Consider the following 9673-nt stretch of genomic DNA (forward strand, 5'->3'; position numbering starts at 1 on the left):
TTTTATGCAAATATAAGAAGTCATGTTTTACTTAGAATTAAGCTTCTGGAGTTATTCACTCCCTGATTAAGCTGTGTGAAGAATTAGGCCAATAAAATGGAATAGACCATAAGAGAGAGTTTTCCTGTCGTAGTGTTTTATCTGGGGGCTGCTTGTGGCAGGAGAATTTCAAGTAGTGGCAAACTTTTTAAAAATTTGTGTGTATTTACTCATTCTTTCAGTCTCAACAATCTTCAGTTGAAGGCAAACGGGAGGTCAGGGATACAGGGATGCGTAATAATCAAAGCTTCTAGGAAAGCACCGAGTTTATCCCTTCTGCTGGGAAAGGCAGACAGCAACCCTTTCTTTTTACCAAGACAGATATAATTCTTGCAGTTCTGTTTGTACAGTTTTATTGGAGATTCTTTGGAAAATCGTAATAGGAGGGAGAAGAAAAGATGGCCTTTCACCAAAAGCTAGGAGAACCTGAAAAAAACCTCTTACTTTATCACTGCATAAAAGGAATACACTGTTCAAGAGAGATCTGCCCTCCCACTGATTTGAGCCTAATTTGGCTGGAGAGAAACAGAAAAATAGTGGCCCTTGAAAACTCAACATTGCACTGCAAAAATCCGGTCTAATGTTAACATGGACCTTCAGCTGCCATTGCCACAGTCAGATGGTTTAGAAGTGTTGATTTTCTTGTACAGATGATAAAATGTTACGAGAGTATTTGTCCAGTGAGTGCTTAGTGACTCTTTTTTCAAAGTTAAGTACATTATCTTATCTGTTTCAGAACATTTTTGTTTCAGAGAAACCGTATGACATTAGACTGCTGGGAGTATGACTGCCTGCCAAGTCTCCTTTGTCTCTTCAATATTTAATTACAGGTCCAAAGAATGACACAAATGTAGGAAACTGTAGTCTGAAAAGCTGTGCTTACTGCAACCCATTTTTCTCAACAAGGAGAACAACAAAGTCAGAGCAAGCTTTTTGGCTGAGTCGAACAACGAAAACATTTTTGCACGAATATTCATTTATATTTTCTAAGACTTCAGCTGGTTACATCGGTTCTGCCTGCCTTCCACGAATTTCAGATTTCTTGCCGAGAACATTCATCTTGGAAATGAGGTCCCGTAGGAGTTATGCCAACCTGCACAGCCATGTGGCATGGCTGTGGAGTATGTAACTCCATCTCCCCAGCGTTACCTCACTCTGATCTCTCCTCTCCACCAAACTGCTGAGATCTGCTCCTGGGGCAACCTCACACTTGTTACCGCTTTGGCCGTCCTCTTGACACGAGCGTGGTGTGTATTCACTGTGCTGATCCAGCGGATCTGTGCGAGTTCAGGCATGTCCTGGTCTTCCCCGCAAGAATCCATGTATGGTGTGGTATAACTCATTGTTTGAAAAGTAGGATCGACCCATTTTGATACACAAAAAGATTTGAGAACGAACCATCCACATGAATCGCTCTCTTACATTTAGAAGCTCATCATCAGGTGACGCACCAGTCTGGTCCCTTAACTGATCACCTTCCTTGAGGGAAGATGAATTTTTAGCATCTGTCAGAGCCCTCATATTCTTCCCTGCTTCTCTGGACATCAAGGAATGAGTTCCTGCAGGTTCAGAGGGAGACTAAACCTGAATCTAGGGGCCTTTTTTCTTCCTTCCTGCCTGCTTTCTCAGACTCTTCGGGTGATTTAAGCCAACACAGCCATGTGACAAACCATTTTACAGTGCTAATACACAGTTACAAAGCAATCCCCAGCTCATTAGGGTGCGTGTCCCACAAAATACAGGTTTTTTATTATTCACCCTGCCATCATCTATGCAGAATGCTTTGGTTCTGAAGGAAAGTTAGGGACAATAAGAAAATTAAAACAATGACATAGAACTAAAGAAAGGAGGAAAGTACTTGCCCCAGTAGGACTCTTAAGGTCAAGCAAAACAAGGATATCTCTGGTTACCCTCCAAGTGATTCTCCCAAAAGGCCCACAGAGCTGTCCCATCTTTTGTCAAACCATCTATGTTTGTTCTTTTTATAGTCCTGAACAGTGATTTATTCCTGGATTGGCTGAAATATTAAGTCCCTGGTATTGCCACTATGATGGCACGTTAGGCAGAACGTACCGCAAATGTAGAAGGACAACTGCCTGTGTGTGCACTTATGTGTGTCAGAAGTGTTGAGAAGGAGAGAAGAGGATTTTGAGGAGGGACATGACCACATCCATCTCAAGTGAAGCAGGGGACAACTCACCACGACAGGGACTTACCTGGCCCAGGGAACTGACCCATGAATCAGCCTTGCCGGTGATGGGTTTCCTTAGGCTATGAGCTCAACTCAGTTTTGCACTGGGGGGAGTCTCAGTTATTTCTTCCAACGCTGATACTCAAGTCTTTCATTTTACTCTCTATATGGGCAGCCTAGGCAAGCCTTTTTAGACCCAGGCCCTCCTGGCCTTTGGGTGAGAAATGTCCATCCTAGAGGGAGTGCCTTGAGGCAAGACAGGGCTTCGAGGGCTCTTCAAGGGAGCTTGCAGAGTGTTGTTCAGCTTTTGCTGGGGAACATTATTTCCTCTGCAAAACTCCATCACCATCCATAAGCCAGGGCTGGGGAATTCACAATTATTTTTTAAAATTGTCAGAACCATTCTGTCTTCATTTGTACCCACAGGCAGATTTCTACGGAGGGCTATCCACTGTTGTGGTTAAAGACACAGGTCTCTCCTACTTTGCAAAGACCTCTGCATGGTCTATCTTTCATGAATACACACACACACACACACACACACAAACCTCCACAGCCCTGTTTCCCTGCTTGTTACAGGCAGTACAGATGATGTGATTGGCAGTCTCCTAAAAGCTTTTTGGCTAGCACACCACTCCTTTAATCTATTCAAGTTCTTTAATGGCCTCACCAGAACCATACCTGAACCACTTGCCGACTTTAAGTGATTCTGTTTTACAAAGCCCCTCAGATACAGAGAAATGCCATCCCTACCTTACAGACAGGGAACTGAAGCACAGCAAAGATTAGATGTTGAAAATCACAGCTGCAGCAGAGTTACGAGCAAAAGCAAAGTACATCCTAGATGAGTGTCCTATTCATTCAACTATCCTATTAACAGTTACATATTTGGAAAGGAAAATGAAGGTAAAATAATGAGGGAAGGAGACATTAATAGAAAGGAAGGAACCACGGGAAAGAAAGATTTATCATCAACTGATTTTACTGCGTAATCAGGCAATTGCTCTCCATTTTGACCGCTTGAGAGTGTCCCCTGTCGCATAACTAAAATGGCATTTGGGGCAAGTTTTCATATTTCATTTAGTGCTGCTGCGAGCGTGGGATGTATGGGAACGAGAAGCGCCACTGGATGAGGGAGCAATATCTGCTTTGACGCAGGACCCCAGGGGAAAGCAGAAAAGCAGGACAGTGAGAAGAAAACCTCTGGTTAGACGTTTGAGAACGCGTCCGGTAAATAGGTGAAACGCTGATCGCTGGCCAGCTGCTTCTCTGCACTGCAAGCGTATGCAGCTCCGGGTACTGCTTACTCAAACTGAGCCGCTTGGACTCAGATCTTTGTTCTGGGGAAATGGCTCAGAGCTTCAGGCACTCAAATTTCAGAAACTCGGGCCAAACTCAATTTGAACAACAGAAAAAAAGAACAGAAAAATAAGAAAAGGAAAACCAGCCATTCTGCAAAGCGAGCTAGAGCCCCTGTCCCTTGGGTATCTCATAAATAGGGTTATCAACAGATACTCACCTTTGGGAAGCTGTTTGAAACTCAAACAAAGGCTGTATTTAAATAATTATATAAACTATACTTTTCTAGACTATTCCGGCTCCCATTTTGATCAAGTTTTCTTTTGCAATAAAAACAAAAATCTAGACATTTAACTACCATCTCCCAAGACAACACTATTATTATAAAAGAAAAGCAGATTTAGAGAGTTAATAATAAAGTATAGATTATGTTTTCTTGAGCAAAAAGAACCACTTCATAATATATTGCTTGCAATAAAGAGTAAGCCTCAGATTTCATGCAGCAATATTAATTACTAAGGAGAAAGAATGAAAGAAATCACGTCAGATTAAGATTCTTCTGAATCACAGCAGAGACGATAGAGCGCATCTTCTGAATAAACAGATTATGTTACAGGGAGTAAAATTAGCAGGCAATCTTCAGCGATGCCTGCCTCTAACAGTTATCCATATGACTTCTTGTGGGCAGGCCCAGGGGAGAACAACTGATGGCAGAATGATTATTTCAGTTTCCCATGTTATTAATCTGCAGCCTTTCTCAGAGCGAAGGGATATTAACTATTCCACCTCGTCTCTGCACTGCGGAGAAATTAGGCTTCACATCAGCATGTAATGTGCGTGTAACAAATAATTGCTTATCACAAAAGCTTTTTGATCTGAAACTATGAGAAATGGCACGCAGAAAAGAAAGGACTTTGTGTATTGCTGCTGGAGGAATGATACATTTCAAATAATTGATGTAAAATAAGATTGCCATCAAGAAAGCAATGTAATAACCACAGGTTCTCATACATGAAGGACCAAGGTACGCGCTTTACATGTTGAGTGAGAATATTTCCACTGATTTTGGTGGACTCAGACATTCTCCCCCGCACACCAGGATACTGCCCGCGGCAGCGCAGCCCCCCCAGGGCAGCACAAGCCAGTGTTACCGGGGCTGGGCCGTTCTCCTGCTCTTTGGCTAACGCTGCCTTTTAGGAGCTGGTTCTTTAATCAGCATATACACATTTCATCCCTAATGGAAACAAGGTTTGTGAAGGCCCTGGGCTCTGGAGGAATTTTTGCAGGCTGCCTCTGAAGAAAGCTCTGTTTTCTGCCGAGGTGACAAGAAAACTAATAACGTCCATGGTGCCGGAGCCTGCCAGTCTGCACGTGTCTTCTCAAGCCCCTCCTGAAGACATCAGCAACCCAGTAGATACCCCAGCTTCATGCCTTTGAATGCCTCAACCTTGGCTTAATACTCTTCTCCAGCCTGCTGAGGAGAGCGGGGAACAGATCAGAAACCCTGAGAGGGGTCCACGTTCCTGAGACACGTCCTATGTAGGCTGGAGCACCTGAAGGAGTGCTAGTGTTGGGGCAATGGCTCAGCACCGGGATGGTGGGAGGCGGGAGAAATGAAGGACCCCTCCGCAGGCTGCTCAAGGAAGATGGGGTGCCACATGGGGAGCGGGGCACCGGCAGGAGCACAAGCAGGCAGGCAGTCCCAGTTGTAACGCCAGCTTGGCGTCAGGGAGCAGAAATGTTGACCCCTGAGTTGTCGTGTATCAGGGTTGGGGAGACGAGAACCACACCACCAGCCTACCCTCAATGCCAAAAACACTTGCCCACGTGTGCCGAGTCAATAAAAGCTGTCATTAGCACCTTTCTTGTAAAAATCCCTCCTATCCTAGAAACCTTGTGGGGAATCCATATTAAAAAAAGAAGAAAAGAAGGTTCTGAAATACTAACTTTCTCCTTTAAATGCAGTGAGGTTACACCACCTCATGCCTATGTGGCATTCATGGAAATGTCTCTCCTTCTCGTCAGCTGAAAAACTCTTTGCTTCGCTGAGCTCTGCAGAGATCCTCAAGGGCACCGTTGTTATTTGGTGACAAGAACGGGGTCAAGCATGAGAGAAGCTCTTCCTCCTCTAAACTTTAGAGGTGCTTTTTTAAAGTCACAGCGTTAACTGTTCCCTCCTAGAAAGATGACTAAAATAAATGTACTAGTGTACACCGTTCAGAGCTGATGGGTAGACTATACCATACACCATCAGTTCTCTGCCCTGCAAAAGGCATTCCTTCCGTGCCCTTGTGGTGGGCAAGGCTTGCCCATGCCTATTTATGACACAGTGTTTCTGTTAAGAACTCCAATTTAGCCTAGGTGTTTCTCCAACGTTTCATACAACACCGAAACAGCAGCTGCCTAGAGATAATGACATAACATCTTGACCTTTGGGAAATACCACCTAATAAGAATTTACCCACTCTTTGAAAAATGGGTAAGAGAACATTTTTCTTTTTTTTTTTTTTTTAAATAAACATTTATGTTTAAATCCTTACTAAGGAAGAGACTGGCTTATACTGTGCTTGTAGTGGTGCCCTACCTTGTATCTGGGTGCAAGATCTCATCTGGCGTGTACCACCACTGGAGGCTGAGCTGGCTCTGGAAGAAGAGATAACCATGTGAATTTGAACTCCAAACAAGGCAAGCACCTCTCTGGAGGAACAGAGGGATTCTGCCTACTCCAGTACTCGCCTTCTCCCCCAGCACCACCGTGCCTCAACAAAGTCTTCTCACAGAACTCTCTGGGAATGGGGAGCTTACAGAAAAAAGTCACAATAAATTGCTATTAGTGATAACAAATACGGTCCTTTATTTCTGAAATTCTGTGATAGTTCCTAGTTACTTCTTCACTGTTTTCACTAGAAGAGTCAAACAACCTTTAAGGCAATGAGATGGCTTTTGTGCTAGCTTGGCGTTTTTTTAGGTTTGCGTCTGCAAGGTCCCCAAAAATGGAAAGGGCTCTGCCTTGGAGAGTAACATAAGAGGGATATAAAGAGTTTCCTTGCCTTTCTGAGAAGCATTTACAACTAAATGATAGACAGTACATGTGAAGAAGTACAACTTTCCTTTGTTGTAACTACAGTATAAGGTACTTAATTCCCATACAGTTACTCCCACCCAGGAAGAACAGTGTGATGTACCCAAATGAGGCACCCTCGTGCCAATAGAAACCCTAACTGTATGTTGGGGCGTGGAGAAAAGGGGGAAAAAAAATCTCAGTTACTAAAGCAGTTATTAAAATAAAATAGGAATGTTTCAGCTCAAGATGAAGCATGAAGTCAGAGAGAAGATATTTGATGGCATAGAGAACTGAATGCTGGATGATGGGTAGCCCCCAAATCACAGACCAGTGGTCCCTGCTCTGCAGGAGAGGAGGGCTCTTTGCCAGAGCAAACGTGTTGGCTGTCATTTCTTCTGGGGATTGCCACGACTTGGGTTTGGGCACCCATGAGCACACCAGTGACAGCAAATGAGCACAGGTCTCACTGTGTAGTATTTCCACCTGTAAGGGGTTTTTTTGGTATTTTCTTGAGCTTGTTTTGATGTGACACAATGAAGGACCGTAACTGTGGATAGAATCATAGAATCATAGAATAGTTTGGGTTGGAAGAGACATTTAAACGTCATCTAGTTCCAACCCCCCTGCAACAAGCAGGGACATCTTCAACTAGATCAGGTTGCTCAGCGCCCCGTCCAACCTGACCTTGAATGTTCCAGGGATGGGGCATCTACCATCTCTCTGGGCAACCTGTTCCAGTGTTTCACCACCCTCATTGTAAAAAATCTCTTCCTTACATTTAGTCTGAATCTACCCTCTTCTAGTTTAAAACCATTCCCCCTTGTCCTGTCGCAACAGGCCCTGCTGAAAAGTTTGCCACCATCTTTCTTATAGGCCCCTTTTAAGTACTGAAAGGCTGCAATAAGGTCTCCCTGGAGCCTTCTCTTCTCCAGGATGAACAACCCCAACTCTCTCAGCCTTTCTTCCTAGGAGAGGCGTTCCACCCCCCGGATGATCCAGTCATCTTGCGTCGGGATTTCACCTGTCAGCGCATTCACCGTCCTCTCTCAAAAAAGAGAAACAAAGGGCTCAAAGCTGCTGCTCACTCTACTGAGAGGAGGAATTACACTCAGGTCAGAAGAGTTGGGGCCAAGGGACTTTTACTCATGTACTCATGCTCTTGCTCAACAGGCAGCTTTCAGAGGAAAGGGAGAGGGAACTGATGTGTGAAAATCAACTACGGACATAAAAAGATAATTTGCCAAACTACCTGCTGACTTCAGTCTCATTAAACTCACATTTCCAGCAATGTTTTGTGAAGAAGCTGGCATATCCCAGCTGGATATGAGGAGCCAGCCGTCAGGGATGGCGACAGCCCAAGGAGAGGGGCTGGCGGGGGTACCCAGCCCACCCCACGGCTGTGCAACGGCACTGCAGACCACCTTCTCCTGCCCCAGAGTCCCCACCGCACAGGGTCCCCACCAAACGCAGATGCCGATGGCACTATCACGGAGAGGGAGGGACCGTGCTGCTGGGCCTTGTTGCAACAGGGCAGCCATCAGGATCCATCCCGTTTGGTGCATAAAAATTGAACTTACAGCTTCGGGTCAGCTTTAAATGGGAAGGGAGCTCTTCCTTTCTTCAGCTCAGCTGAGATTTTTAAAAGACTGTATCTTCCCTATGTGAAAGATGGGTATTTGCCTATTTTTTTGAAGCTGTGAGATAGCTAATTACGTTACTGAAAATTTGGGGGGGGGAGGGGGGAGTGACTCCTGTTGTTCGCAGAGTGCTGTTGAGGAAGGGAAAGTTGCTGTCAATATTAAAACAAACAACGCTGACCTTTATTTCTACTTGATTTTGCAATAAGATAACTAGGACTGGTTATTAGCTTAGCCTGTGGTAAACCATCTTTTTTTTCTTCCTTTTTTTCAGCAACCTTTATTTAAGCCTGCAGATTTCCTGGACAGAAATAGGAATGCACGCACAATAAACCTGAATTTTCTGGAAAGCTCTGCGAAGATGCAGCAAATCTCTTTCAAAGACAAAATTAATTTACCACAAGGAGCAGGCAATCGGCAGCATCTGAGCTGAAGACCTCTCTGCCCCTTCCCAGACCCACCAGGCCTGCGGGGAGCGTGGGCGGCCATGCAGCAGGCAGCAGCGTTTCTTCCCAACAGCGGCCGCCTTCTGCCTGTGACTCCTGTGTGGTGGCCCCAACGGGTCTGCTGCATATTCCCAGCAAAACTCTGGAAAGTCCTCAAAACCTGCCAAGAAAAACCTTCTGGGTGTATAAGAAAGACAGAGAAAAACCCGTGAAAACTTGGAGACGAGGTCATCTTAGCCTAAGCAGGCTACAAACCCCGTGCCTTGTGGAAAGCTTTCCTGTATTACAGTGATTTCATTACTTTTGCCTCCAGGTCATGAAAGTTTATTCAGCATTCAAAAATCATGGAAAACAAAGGGGGAAAAAACCCCTTCTTCTCCCAAAACCACAGGCCAGCTGCTCACTTCAGGGTAAACAAACCAAATTAAAGAAAACCGTCCAATGCAACTCATATTCACTCTTCATTTATCAAAAGACAACCTTCTTGTAGGCTGTCTGTTGTAAGGCAAATTATAACCTACAATATCAGGTACAAAGTTTAAAAAAGGGGCGCCTCCCAACCCACTTAGATGGCTTTAAATTCCTTCTGGTCTTGCTGTGCAAGCAGCGTGCACACGGGTAACGATGCTGCCGTCCACTAAGGGGCTTAGGGCAGGCGAGGTGGCCTGCAGTCATCACAAGAACTGAAGTTGGTGCCATGGTCCCAGCAAAAGGTGTAGATTGTTAAGTCTGTGTATCACACTCCAGCCCAAGAAAAACTAAATTTCAAGATCAGTGAGGAAAGCCAATGATGAGCCTTAGTCAAGCTCAGCAATACCACACAAGTAACAGAAAACATACTCATCACCAGTGAAGCCAAATACACCATGGGAGCTTCATCTTCCATGTAAATGGATGCTCAGACCAAAAGGTTCCTTTACAAGGCACTACCTGTCCTACCGTACTATCCTGGTTTCGTCTGGGATGGAGTTGATTTTCTTCCTATTAACTGGTATAG

This window comes from Fulmarus glacialis, unplaced genomic scaffold, assembly GCF_000690835.1.
Source record: "Fulmarus glacialis isolate BGI_N327 unplaced genomic scaffold, ASM69083v1 scaffold8910, whole genome shotgun sequence".
In the NCBI taxonomy this organism is placed as follows: domain Eukaryota; kingdom Metazoa; phylum Chordata; class Aves; order Procellariiformes; family Procellariidae; genus Fulmarus; species Fulmarus glacialis.